The sequence below is a fragment of the Triturus cristatus genome, chromosome 9, assembly GCF_964204655.1.
Source record: "Triturus cristatus chromosome 9, aTriCri1.1, whole genome shotgun sequence".
NCBI lineage: Eukaryota > Metazoa > Chordata > Amphibia > Caudata > Salamandridae > Triturus > Triturus cristatus.
This window is the reverse complement of record NC_140592.1, coordinates 181,232,472-181,247,482: the sequence shown is the minus strand read 5'-3', so window position 1 is coordinate 181,247,482 and position 15,011 is coordinate 181,232,472. Positions and strand designations below refer to the sequence as shown.

Below are 15,011 nucleotides of genomic sequence, written 5' to 3'. Positions count from 1 at the left end.
CTAGGGGGAGGTTTATAGGGTGGTTTAGAGTTTAAAGATAGACTTTGAATTTGAACTAAGTATTTATATATATGCTATGTGTAATTTGACCAGCGATTTATGTTATGCACACTGGGCAAATCTAGTGCATATACAGTATACACATACCAGGTGATCCATATACTGATCCCAACCTTCATGCAATCCAAACTCAGGGTATAAAACCAAATGAGAAACCTCAGATCAAGAGTGGCCACAGTTTTGGTAATTCCTCCTTTAAAACACAGCCTGAATATTTGTATTTCAGCAACTATTGAGAATTCTAAAGAACAATAAAGCCCTATTTTTTCTCAAAACTAGGATCCAAGTAACCCTCAGACCACAACCAGACTGGTTTGTATCTGCAGGTTGCAAACCTCCTCTCTCACTCCTTTGACTTTCTGCCACATGCTAGGACAGGCTCACATGTTGCCTAGTCAGGTCTGGGGCACAAAACACTCCTACTCAAAACTAATACAGAATGCCTCAACCAACACTCTTCCTTCACCCATACATTTCAGGAGTTGAAACTTTGAGGACCTGGAACGTTGGAATCAGATGGTCTTGGAAGCATTTTTGGGCCTTGAAAAGTTGTAGTAAAATGATACAGAAATGCTGGAATTCAACAAAATACCTAACTGAAACATGATCCATAGAAATTCAGTTACGGAGCAAACTGTGAAAGTGAGGCAACCATCAACAGGATGACAACCATAACTGAAACCGGGTCAAACGTTCTCTCATAATTGAAACCATTATCACACATCTTACTAGAGGGGACGAAACATGAACATGGGCACTCGCACAGGGCATCTTTGTGTAGGCGACTGTGCCATTTCAAGCCCGGACATTTAACTTTGCCACGGACGGCGCAGCTCAGAAACAGAGGCAGCCACTGCTCACTGTTTTGGAGCTGAGCTGTCCTCAATTCATGTGCGAACATAGAGAAATTCGGAGTAAAATATTTGAGCAAATTGTACAAAACCAGGTGCACAGGTGTGGCCTGTGCAAGCGCATTTGTTCGTAAATGTGACCAAGGCCAGACTGAGAACACAAATCAGCCCAGGGGGGTGGGAAGGGTGAGGGTGAAAGGTGAAGCACTGCTGCTTAACTAAACAGGCCCCCAGCACTGCTGCCTTTGTTATTGAGGGCAGATATTGCAGCACTACTGCAAAACCGGCCCCCAGTAAAAAAAACCCGCTCTGACCACTCCAAAACTGGCCCCCAGCCTCCAGGGGAAACCCCCTATGCACACTACAGCCAGTCCCACACTGAATATGACCCCCAAAGTGCTAGCTTTTACACCAATGAAAGTCTCTGTGGTACGACAGGTGTTAGGCAAATATTGGAGATTTTATCATCTACACACTGGAAAAGGTTTTTGTGAAGTCATTGATAATATTTTGACCTTTAGGCTGACAAAACAAACATCAAAGTTGCTTAAACGTTTATACTTTAATTTGCCTGTCTTTATAGGTTTTCTCTTTCACTCCATTTTTCTTTTGTTTCAGTCCATTTCCAGCCTCTGGCTTGGCCTTAATTCCACTTGTCTCTATCATGTTCTCCCCTTTTTAGGTCTCGCCTAGCGACGCAGCGCATGCGTGCTGCTCGCCTTTGCGAGATCTATTGTTGCCGCTTTCTGTGCCGAAGGGAGACAGGAGATGGCACACACGGACAGGAGATGTGCACGCGTACGGACAGGAGATGTGCACTCCGTACGTTTGCACATCGCCTGTCCCCGGAGGCTAGCGTTACACAGCTGTCTCACGAGTCAGAAGGCCGGGCAAATGCAGGTCATGACAGCCCCCTGCATGATGTTCATCTTTTTCTAGTGGAACCTGCGCCAGCTTGCAGGAGCTGACTGCACATCTCCACCCTGCCCCCCCGTGCCGTGTGGGCAACTTCAGAAAGTTACAAATGCAAGAATGGAGCCTCCCACTAGATATTGTTTATGTGTCAGGCTGCAACATCATGCTTCTTCAGCCCGCATTAATAAGTTGCCTGTGCACCCAGGTATGGGCACGTCTTGTAAACTAGGACACTGCTCTTCCTCGTTCGCCCTTCCAAACACTCCTTAAACTGGATTTATACTGCATTTGATACCAACACCGCATATACGCGTCTACCAGGTTTCAAGAGATCGCTTGCTAACTTGAAACTGGAGTTTGACCAGCATTTGTTAACAAAACCTGTCAGGTGCCCGATAACGACGCGCATTAGAATAACGTAGGCACTTACGCAAATACAGTACACTGTATAAAGAAATCCATGAATTTGTCACTGATTCGATTACCATTTGATCCTAATGAATAGTGCTAGAACCTGAAATGTGATTATTGCAAATGTGTATGAAAAGTTGAAGGAAACTATCTGACAGGAGCAGGGTCCAGGCCCCACAACAGCCCCTGCTCTGCAGCCTGTTTTGTTTCAGCACAAACATGGGCGGCGGGGCAGAGCCTGCTAGCGGGGTGGCAGGGCGTGGGAGGGGGCTACACGTGCATTTCTAAATAGAAGGCTACCCCGTACCCTCCCTGGGCTTGTGGCGGCATACAGCGTGTGCGAGTGCGCAGCAGCGCGCCACAAGCACGAGTGTGTGCTTTGAAAAAGAGCAGACTGTGTGCGCATCCAATGCTTGTATGATGCAGATCTGGGTTAATTGTGTTTTTCCCAAAACCACACGTTTTCCAATCATTTCCCTGATTTCTCTAATCATTCTATTGCTCTTACTTTGTCTTGCTTTCCCTGGCATATAATTTTGTTGTTCTCTTGTGTCACTTAAGTTAGTTAAGTTTTCCCTTTTTTTCTCTGTATCTGTCTTGAAGATGTCGGCATTCTCCTAGGTTTGCACTACACAGCATTTCACTCTTTGTTTCAGAAACAGACCTGCCTGTGCATAGTCCCATTCCCAGGGTTACATTATTCCTTTGTCTATCCTTTGTGATCAATTCTTTACTGTGAGACAGTGTGGCCCAGCCTTCCCTCTACTCAATGCTCTTTATCCATTGCTCCCTTGTGCCACATTTATCTATTATGCTCCTCCATAACACGTAAAACAAGCATTTGCAATGCAATAGGTCTCGCATTTACGCGAGATTAAACTATTGGCATTGTAATTGACAATGCCTTTTATTTATGTTTTAAAAAACAAAAATAGGCAGTGTTATTTACAATGCCAATAGCTTAAAATCGCGTAAATGAGAGACCTATTGCATTGCAAATGCTTTTTCTTTTCTAGTGCCCATTTTGTTCAGTCTTGTTATCTATCCTTATCATGATAGATCTAGAGCGCTAACTCTCCCTCACTGTCTCGCACAAGGTCTGTGTGTTTGCTTAGTCCATTCTCGAGCCCTACTTTCTTTCATTAGGCTATCACTTAAATGAACAGCTGTAATGCAACAGAAAGCAGTCTAAAATGTATTCATGTGACGCTTCTTATACATTAAAATACTTTTAGATACATTCACGTGAATTAATACTTTTGAGGTCATTTGGCCTCATGAAATAATCAATGTAAAAATACCTCAAAGCAAATAACATTTGTACCAATTATCTCCTGTGTTGGTGCGCCTTCTTACTAATGCAGTGGAAATGAATGGAGGCTAACAAGCAAATTTAGTGGCACTCATTTTGCCCTATATTTTCCAATAGTTCAGATTGCCACTGCCCAAACGCTACACACTGATGGTAACCTTACTAGGATGGTATCATGCATGTGCACATCCATCATGGAATAGTTTTTCTTTAGTTTAAAGGAAACAAATTACTCAAGAATTGTGCCACGCATGTGCACTGTGCACAAAAGTGTGGTGGCAATTGTTGAATAGTTTTCTAAAAACAAAAACAAAAACATTTCAAGAGGGCCATCACATATGGGTGTGCATGTGCAGCAGCCATCTTTCATCTTTGAATAGCTTTTCTTAAAAGAAAATAAAAACCATTCCAAGATAGCCAGTGTAAAAGCGCACGCATTTGCAGGGCCATCTAGAATTTTTTTGTTTGTTTTAATAAAAATAATTCAAAGATGATTGCAGAATGGTTTTTCTTTTCTTTGTAAAAAGGTTAACACCTTTCCACCACTTGAAGACCCACATATGCAGCAGTAATCTTTCAAATATTTTTCTTAAAATAAAAGAGAATGCATTCCAAGATAGCCACTGTGTAGGCATTTGCATCCCCAGAAGCCTTGTGGGGAAAACACAAGCATTAGCAAATCTATCGGTGCCACTGACCAGACCTAGTATCTTTGTTCATGCTAGTTAAGTTATTATGGCAATAAAGACTGCAGTGAGGTATGGTGTCAATGAAATTGGTATTGTACAATTAAGGGTAAGGTCACAGCATATGATCACTGTTAGAAAAGGGGTCTCTAGTGGGTAGTGGTTTGCACCCTGTCCAAGTAGGGACCCTCACTCTAGTCAGGGTAAGCGAGTCACATAGCTAAGATAACCCCTGCTCACCCTATTGGTAGCTTGGAACTAGCCTTCAGGTTTATCTCAGAGGCAATGTGTATAGTATTTGTACACACAGTGACACAGTGAAAACACAATGAAAGGAGCTCACACCAGTTTAGAAAAACAGGAAATATTTGTCTGAATAAAACAATACCAAAATGACAAAATTCCAGCATACTTAAGTCAAAATATAATTTTTAAAAGATTAAGCAAGTTTAGTCCATAGAAATCAATGGATACGTTTGTTTTAGCACAAACTACCTTAGATGCATCAAATAGCAAAAATGTTGCAAGACAGAGGAGAGGCGAGGCTCTGGAAAAGGAAAGCCATGCATTCGTTCCTTACTTCAAAGGGGAGGTGATGTGTCGGTTCCTTACTGCTAGGCGGGGAAGGTAATGCGTTGCATCCTTACTGGCAGGGGAGGAGAGGTGATGCATCCCCAAACTCCAAACCTCTATCGGCTCCCAATGGGAAATTAGACTTAAAAGATATTTCAAGGCAATCCCCATGCTAACTTATGGGAGGAATAGTACTTGCAATAGAGAAAAACTAGCAGTATTTTACTATTAGGACATACAAAACACACCAGTATGTGTCCTACCTTTTAAATACACTGCACCCTCCCCATTGGGATTCCTTGGGCCATCCTTAGGGGTGACTTACATACAGTAAAAGGGAAGGTTTGGACCTGGCAAGTGGGTGCACTGGCCAGGTCGAAATGACAGTTTAAAAATGCCCCAACAGACAATGCAGTGGCAGGTCTGAGACAAGTTTGCAGGGCTATTCATGTGGGTGGCACAATCAGGGCTGCAGGCCCACTAATAGCATTTGATTTACAGGCCCTGGGCACCCCTGGTGCACTTTACTAGGAACCTACTAGTGAATCAAATATGCCAATCATGTATAAACCAATCACCATTACAATTTAGAAAGAGAGCATTAGCACCTTAGCACTGCTCAGCAGTGGTAAAGTGCCCAGAGTCCTAACACCAGCAAAAAGGAAGCCAGAAACAAATACAGGAGGAAGGCAAGATGTTAGGAAATAACCCTGCAAAAAGGGCCAGGTCCAACAATCACATATTGTGTATTGCAATAATTTAATTTGTGCAAAGACACAATACGCAAGGATTTTTCTTTGTGCAATTTACGTGTTTTACCAGCATAACGTAGCAAGACACTTCAGGGTGCAAGGATGGTGGAACTAAGCCTGAAAATGTAGCTCTCAGCATAGTCCAATCTTTCTTACAAAGGAGAGACAAATGTAGACAGTCTTTCACTGAGCACTGCACAAACTTTGTACTCTCATTTTTAAATACATTTCTGTGCAAAGGTTTGATAACAGAAGCCTGGGGAGGGTAACACACTTGACTGGTAGTGGTACCAAGAAGAGAGCAAAAACAAGCAAAAATATATATCTTCAAACAATTAAGATCTGTGGTTTTAAGGTGCTCCTTTACCATGCTAAAATATTTCCAGGCAACCATGCAGTAAGCCTACACCCGCTCTGTGGCACCTTCTAACCTTCGAACTGCCACCTCTTCAGAAAGAAAGCGCCTAGAGGCGATTCAGTAAGCAGCACTGGTCAATTCAAAGACTCAAGGCTCACTGAAGAAACAATGTCAGCGTCTTCTCGAATTCTAGAGTTACAGTTCCCCCCCCAAAGTCTTTGCTGGATATCTTTAATTACACACATTTCGTATATAGTATATACGCCAAGCTATATTAGCTTTACTTGATTAAATAAGTATTATGCACATAAAAAGAGAAGCATTTCAGCCAAACCAACTCAGCCCCAAAAAGCCGTATTTAACACAAGAGGTGATATTCTACATTTTCTAAATGTATAATTCAACAATGCCACAGATGGCAGAATTGATGGAAATGTGCATTTTTGAACAATTTCCTGGTTGCTTTCTGTAGTTCGTACCTCAGGAGCAATTGTCGTGCCTTAAACGCACAAAAACTCTGGTAGCACACCGGCTCCCTGGTTTTCAATACGAGGATTAAAATAACATGTGATGAATGAATAACTAATATAGACTTGTGTAGTGCTTCGTGCAAGGAACGAGTGACCGCTTTGTGGCAGGTGAATGTGCTCATCTTGAGTGAGGTCCCAATATCATACAATGAACATCTGTACCTTCGGTTGAAGCAAATAATATACCGCCGAGAGCCACTGCAATGACAAACTAATGGACATTTGTGTGCCTTGGCTATTCTAATAAAACCTAACAACATCAAGGGATACTTCTAAATTGAAAGTGAATTGGCAGGCGATTGGGTTTTCTTCTCCCAGACATCATTACATAAATAAAGCCAGGATTTTTGAAGTAGTTCTTCCCTGGGATATGACACTGTGAGGTGGGTGAGCACATCTTGGTTTTTAGACAATTACAGCTGAATTGAGGTATTATCCCAATGATATGGGCTGTCATAGTCTATTATAGATTGTGTTCCACAAGCAGCACACGTAAATGCAGGGAGTGATCAGTTTACCGCAACTGAACTTATGAAAATATGTGTGTCTGACAAACGGCTCTCCAATGCAGTGCTCTGCACTTCTGCAAGAAAAACTCAAACTGTACGCCCATCTGTGGCTAGCAGGATGGGTTAATCAAAAGGAAAATGCATGCTTGTGAAGAAGCGCATACATACATACATATACCGTACTCCCTTTGAAAGCTTTACAATTGGTGTTATTCCCTCGAGAATAAAATAAGCGCAACACCCAGTGCAGGTTGGTGGCATAACACAAAATAGTTGGACCCTTCAGTCTGCCAAATCTCACAGCAATTTATTGGCCCTGGGTGGAATGGGGAACCATTTTGAGGGTTTGTGGGATCCGTCATAGGTTGGGGGGGTGGGGACTTGAAAGGTTGGGGGTCCCCTCTCCCACAGGGTTTGCGTTACACCCCTGGTGTGGATCTCTTTCCACACGGAGAGAAATGTGTTGGCTCATTAAACTCCCAAAGACAAAAGTCAACATCATCCCAGGCTTAGCTAATTGGTACTGTTTGCATTTCCACGAAGCATCATTTTAATGAGTGCACTGGACTTAAAAAAATAAATTGGTGCTAGGAAGGACTTTGGCAAGTTGGGATCACAATCTTAATTACAGGTTGAGGCGGAGAAGCTTTTTATAGGTTACCACATGAAGCTAGGTATTAGGGCCAACAAACATTCAACACGATTGCCTTAATCATCCCCATCATTATCTCGGTAATAATGCCCTGCTTCCTGGCAACTGTTTGTTGTTGATTATGATGAACGCTTTGAGTGCGCTGGCAGCCACAATAAAAGATCAAGCCGTGGCGGCCTCTCACAAAGCTGCCCTAGTTTCAATTTGTTTTCAAAAGACTTTTTTTCCTGCAATGAGATGGGTGTGTCCGAATGAAGCTTGCCAACTGTTTGCCTTGCATGCAACTGTTGACCAAAAATCTCTATGCTAACAAAGTTCAGGCCACAGCTAATATCTACGTCAACAGAACTTGACCGAACCATAATGTTATAGCAGGGAGTATACATTAATAACACAGTGTTGCTCCATGAACCCTCTTGTGAAAGAGTCAACATATCCTCTTCGGCCTTGATTGGCCGCTCCCGTCACAAATGTGCTCTTCACTACTCTCAAAATGTCTACTACAGCTTCCTCCAGTAAGTTCTTTCCTTTCCTGTTGCCTAACTTACAGCTTGAAGGAGAGAACATCACTCAGTGTAGGCTCTAGGATAGATGTTATTAAGCCTGCTGACACGGTGTCAAGTTGGCTTTTCAGGACATGGGGGACTCAGACACACTAGGCAATCTTGTGACCAGCAACGCTAGCATTTTCAGACCTCCTCACCTAGTTTGTATTACAGAGTGCACTGAAATGTCAAGCCTCCATTTTGAGTTTTGACTCTAAAAGAGTAGTGACGGCAAGCGGTCTCTTGAAGAGTAATGCCTTTATCAAAAATACTCTCTGTCTGTGCAAGGACAGCCCTCAGTGTGAGGAACATGCAGGGATTCAGGTTTGCACAAAGTGTTGGAATTGCGGTTGAGAAATTAGCAACTGTGATACTTGTTGAGCCAGCACAGCATGCACAAACACCACAATTAGTCTGACATTCAACCTAATGGCACAACTGACTAACACACCCTTGAGAGCGGCTGACCGTGGTTGTGTCAGCAGGGGCTGGAGTGCCAGCCTGTTCAGACGACAAATGTCCCAACACTCAAGCAACAGCAAACCCTACTCACTCTCCTCATAGGGGTGGTGAGGGATGGAGTTGACACATGGGCCTCACACTCAGTGGTGATTTGTGTTGTGATCCGACAGTGAGGTTGAGAGGTTGGCCGAGTTGGGATTGCACCTCACAGGGATGGAAATCCTCGACCATCTTTGTATCTGCTCACATACCAACAAGTTTCCCTTTTTCCTATTGGTTCCCACATATGTCTTTGCCTTCTTCACACAGTTTGAGAGTCCCCTTATGAGAAGGAACCCCCAAACTATAGATGCAGTGCTCCTTAGGGGCACTCTTGTTGTGCACTCACGAGCCCTCACTTAGTATCTCCACCCTACAGCTCAGAGGGATTAGCGTCCAAGGTCTCCTCTCTCCATATCCTGACTAGCGTCAGCAGTGTGAAGACTTAGTAGTGCCATAAATGCACTCAGGAGTAGTACCTATAGACCTTTCCATGTACTTTAAGTGCAGTTAACTTACTACAAGTTAGGCACTTCATGTTTATTGTGTAATGAATGCTGATGATTGTGAATATTCTGTGCATTGCTTTGAAATTGTGATGGTAAACTAATGAACACATTTGCTGCATATGATTAATTAAAAACATTACAGGCAAATCAGCAGTACAACTGTGTGATAAAAACAGATGACCTTTTATCATAAGTCAAACTAAACTTTATGCAGAGAAAGTACCGAATTATTCAGAAATCCTTATATATGAATCTGCCATGTATGTGGGAGTGTATAAAAAGTGTTCCTCAATAATTAAGGAATTAGCAGAACATAGATGAGAGACCTTTGTGTGCAAAACCTTAGTTCTACAATTATGTTATAATTGGCAAAGTTAGATTGCAAAAGTGAATACTTTTTAAAATTATCAAGAGGTAAGATTTTAGCAACTCAGCAAAGCTTTGGTGTGTTACAAGTGCTTACGCAGCACCTCAGTGCATCTCCGCATCTGTTGATTACATCACATACAAATAATAGTTTCAAGAGGATTTGTCTTTCTATTGACATCATCACAGGAGGCCCAAAATGCGTCTGCAATGAATCAATCGCCAGTCACTCCAGACTGTTCTAAATGTTCTAAATTGCCTAATTGGAATAGCGAAAAGCCTATGCGAATAATTGTGTGTCTGTATGAAATATTCAGCGACTCCTTAAATAATACAGCCTTGTTAGAGTACTAGAAGAATAAAACAGCAGACCGGCATCTTTGGATTGATTATATCCAACAAAGTCCAACGCCGGAGAAGAAAACAAAAGCTGAGATTTCATAATGGCTTTGAAGCCTGAATTTGTCAGGTTATTTTCCCATATTGTTGCAATTCCATGGTCTTTAAGGCCAAATAGATGCAAGTAACCCAAGGACTGGTACATGGACCATTTCTGCCTCTATGATAGGCTTTAAGACTGGTTTCAAAGAACCTTGGTCAGCCTTTAAAAACCCAGATGGCAATATTTTTAAAAAGATGCTTTACAAGACAAATCTTGCTTAATCAGTCCAAATTCCATGTGGCGCTCTTACCTGACGATGCTCTGTGGTTGGCGGAACATTATTCTTAAAGCATTACATTTTGGAATTATTGATGAAGAGACCGGTTGGACTTAGGCCAGGGCAGGTCAAAACGTGACCATTATACCTTTTAATATGGCTTCCACCGAAAGACTATATAACTTGTGCTTAGCCTTCACAAAGCAAGAGTTATTGTAGCACCTCAGTTCTTTAAAGCAGAGAGGTGATACCTGAGAGAACCTTTATAAGTCAACCAAGCGACTAAGTAATTATAAACAGTGGCATAGCTGAAGACGCAAGGGCCCGAGTGGCAAGTTGGCAAGTCTTATTTGCATTATTTTTGTGCCTCCTGAAGAGCCCAATCTTTGTTTGAGACTGAATAGCAACCAGCTTGTTTGTGACGTTGTGTACATGTAGGTCATTTAAGGCTTGCTGTGGGCCACTAGTGGTCTGGTTTACAATAACTAAATCATCAGTCAATCTTAGTATTTGTACACGTTGTTGGCCTATTTTTGGTGGGAATGATCTGTCTTTATGAGCCTACTATTTAATGACTAAACACAGAGAGGGTTCAGAATGCACCCTTCCTTGATCCCACCTACTTATGTGTAACGTCTTGAGACATGGGCCCCATTGCCAGCCTCTATTCTAATCCAGGTGTCTGAGTAAAGAGAAATGATTCCTCAACATGGCCAAAGAGGTTCCCCAAGCAGCAAACTTTTTCCATAAGGTGGAACGATCCCATCGATGTAGCACGCAAACAAGGGCTTTCCCTGCAGATGGACTGCTAGATAAGCCATAAAAGGCAGGGCGGCGATGTAATAAACTGTGTTCATCTTGCCTTAGGCCTCTTTGAAAGAAGTGAATAATCTGCATTTTGTTCCACCCATTTTTCTAATTCTCCTAAAAGAAGCTTTGGCATAAGTATCTAATAGGCCAATTAAGCAATAATTGGCAGGGCCTGCCCTACTTCCCTTTTGTAAAAGGTAATGTGGGTATGGAGCCACGCCTGGATTCTGGGACCAATGAGTGCTTAGATGAGGCTCTAAAAATAGATGTAAGCTATTAGACCTGTAAGCCTTGGAGTGGTCTTCCCTCCAACTTCTGGCCTTTCCTCCTCCATTTTTTCTGACCTCGTTTTGCTGGCCTTAGGAATATGAGCACTTTACCACTGCTAATCAGTGATACGGTACTTGTACTCGCTCTCCTCTAAACTTGGTAATATTGGCTTATACCCAATTGGCATATTTAATTTACTTTAAGTCCCTAGTAAAGTGGTACTATATGTACCCAGGCCCTGTAAATGAAATGCTATTAGTGGGCCTGCAGCACTGATTGTGCCACCCACTCAAGAAACCCTTTAAACAAGTCTCAGGCCTACCATTGCTGAGCTTGTGTGTGCAGTTTAAACTGTCATTTCGATCTGGCAACATAAACATTTTGCCAGGCCCAAACCTTTCTTTTTAATACATATGTCACCCCTAGAGTAGGCCATGGTCAGCCCAGAGCGTAGGGTGTAATATATTTAAAAAGTAGGACATGTACGTTAAAGTTTTACAAGTCCTGGTACTGAAAAACTCTTACGTTTGTTTTTCAAAACTTCAAGGCCTATCTCTCCCATAAGATAACATTGGAGGTGCCTTATTAAATTTTGTAAGGGTAATTTTCAAATGGGAAAAGATGACTGGTTCATGTTTGGTGTCTCTGGAATCCTAATTTAAAATCCAAACTTATCGTTAAGTTTGCTTTTCAAATTACAATTCTGAAAATTAATCTTTTAGAAAGTTTGCATTTTCTTCCCTTAGCAATTTGGTACCTGCAGCCTGTCTCTGGTTACATGACTGGGTGTAGTTGGCAGTGGGGCTTTGTGTATTCCTCCTAATCAACTACACACAATGGGAGCTTAGGTGTGACTGGATGGACCATCACTGACAAGATGGGGTGGAGGAGCTGGAACGAGCCTCACTTACAACTGAATATGCTGTGTCCTGTCTCAACACATAGGGCCTAATGACCCTCCATAGTCATTTCAGCCAGATTGGAGCCAGGGCAGGGGAAGTAGAGAGCCCCATGCACTGTCTTGAAGCTTCTCCTACCTTCCAGAACCAGGGCACCATGGTATAAAAAGTGGACCTCAGACACCCACTCTTCAGTACACTTCAGGACCTGTGGATACTCTGCCAGGAAGAAGGGCTGCTGTGCTGCTGACAGGACTGCAACTCTACTGGACTACTTCTCTAAAGGAACTGCTCCCCTGCTGCCCTTTTGCCTGGGTAAGAAGGACTGGACCTCTTGAACCCAGAATCCACAGTGACTGCAAGGACTAGTTGGCTGGCCTTCTGATCTGAAAACTCAGGGACATACCAGGTTTCCCATAACCTTCCATTGCACCAGGACTCTGCCATCTGTGAATCTACCCTACTAAGTGGTGCCACCCCGGTTCTGGGCCCTTAGAAGTACACATAAGATACTTTCCAGCCTTTGTAGATCCAGTGGAACCGGCGCATCTCCTGTGCTGTGTGGTGCATCCCTGAGCAAAACTGATGCATCGCCACCTCTGAGTGGTTTGGATCCTTTGCAAAGACCTGTATCTTTGCCGCAGTCCTCGTGACCAATGCAACACCCCAATGGCATACCACAACTTTGACATGGGCCCTCACATCTCCTGTCTCTGGCAGCCTTGATGCTGACGCGGACTTCACATAGCATCAACCCGACTGCACGCTCCATCCCAGACGCTGCACTCCGCATCAAATGCACTTGTCAACAGGATCCTAAATAACAGTGCGGGTCCTCACATTGCAGCCTTGCTGCATCTCCAAACCGATACATCACTTTGGCTGCATGTTTCATCTTCGACGTGGATCCTCACAAGGCTTCGCAACCCGTATTTTAAGGCACTTTGTTCAGCGGGCCTAACTGTAGCCGGCCTGCACTCCCTTGTTGTCAGCCTGAACCTGTGACTTTGTCCCAGTCCGGTGCGACCCGATGTCCACAGTTGCCACTTGGTGCTTTTGCTGCTATCTTCACAAATATCTTTAAAAACTGATAACTCTGGTTCTACCGATTGGTTTTTTGTTGTTTTGATCTGGTTTTATTTTAAATGAAGCTATATTTTCTAACCTAGTGTGGGATCTTTTAGAGTGACGTTTACACTGTTTTATTGTTTTTAATGTTGCGAAAATACTTTACACATTGCCTCAAAGTTAAGTCTGACTGCTCTGTGGCAAGCTACCAGAGGGTTGAGCACAGCTTAATCTGGGGTAGCCCTGCCTTACCTGACAGATTGTCATTGCTGCTAGACCAGGGCTCACACCCCAGTCAACCAGTAACTCAATTTCTTACATAAAAACAACTTTCCAGCTAGTCGAAGCTGAACATAAAAAGTGAGCCTCCAATACTGTTAGCCAAAGGACTCTGTAGGATTGTGAATGATTAAAGAAATGCTCACGGATGATTGACAGTGATCAACTTCAAGGCACCTAGTACCGTAAGTTGATTGTAAACAGCGTTTAGCTTACAATGAGTACATGATAAAGACTGCCTGCTAGTCTTTGAGAACAGGAACTTCCACATCCTCCTCTTGCTCTTTTTCTCCTAGCTCCTCAAGTTCGAGTTCAAATGTATTTTAGTAGATTACAGAAAATGTTACACAGAACAGGAACCTGGAAATGATACCTGCTTTGTCTCACATAGGAACAAGTCTTTGCATTGCACTCTAGGAATAAGGCAAGGCCTGTCTTTTATTTTAGAAATGCCTCTATAGAGGAAACCTCTATGCCAATCTGGCAAGCTGGAATTTCTGGCTACTTATATGCACTGTCATTGATTAGCAGCTGGCTACTGCCCAAACTGGTAATGAGTGTAAAAATAAGTTGAAGGTCCAGTCCCACTCAGAAAAAGATCTCAGTTGACATAGACCACAGTGGGTCTTGTTGGGATATCTCCTGAACATCATTCCTAATCTTTTCAATCATTGGACTGCTAACACCTTATTACACTTTGAAGCACAGCTGGACTGACCAACTTGCCTGTGCTGAAGCACACTGCCAGCTAAAATTGTCTAGCCTTGGCAAAAACAGACTGTCAAGAAGCCTTCTCTATCCTTCACCTGAGACCAGACGAGAATGTGTCAGTGGCCAACAGCGTAGAAGTACAAGTGAGCTGAGTGGTGACCCTCTCTGATAATCACACTTTCTTACTGCACCAACAGTTTGCTTTGTCTTTCTGTTCACCTTTTTGGAACCCATCCACACTTGTTCCTTATTAGAATCAATTAATCTCCACCTGGCCATCTTAAGCCCTAGGAAACTGGGTGTTGCAAGAAGGGCCTCTAAACAACACTTGTGGCTTCTCAGACATTGTCTTGCAGTGAAGCAGTGCAGCATTCCATTGATATGTGTGCTAGAGATGAAGACAGCTTAAAGACAGTCTGTATGATCCTAGTATTCCCCTTTGTGTCACTGGTCCTCAGTAGTTAATTTGTAAAAGAAATACGTTCCGGGGCTCTCGTCAGGAGGCAGCTTCCACCAGCCCATTTCTCCTGTTAGCGCTGGCCTAACACAGAACCAATAAACCTTACAAGTAGGGAGGGAATGTGGCGCAATGGCCAGAGCTGCCGACCTCGGAGCTGGGAACCAAGTTTAAGCCTTGGTGTTGGCTCAACATCCTGTGATTCTGGGCGAATCACTTAATCTCCCTGTGCCTAAGGACACTTTAATGTGTCCTTAACTGGTGCTCAAGCGTTGGTGTTGAAGATTCAGTGCCGGTGCTGAGCACCGGAAACCACTGGCTCGAATTA

The 15,011-nt window shown here is 43.2% G+C and overlaps 1 protein-coding gene across 3 annotated transcripts in view; it reads right to left on the bottom strand.

Annotated features, from left to right (window-relative positions):
• The window catches only part of PRICKLE2 (prickle planar cell polarity protein 2), a 738,899-nt gene that overhangs the window by 52,858 nt on the left and 671,030 nt on the right, over positions 1-15,011 (bottom strand). The gene's annotated exons all lie outside the window — the stretch shown is intronic.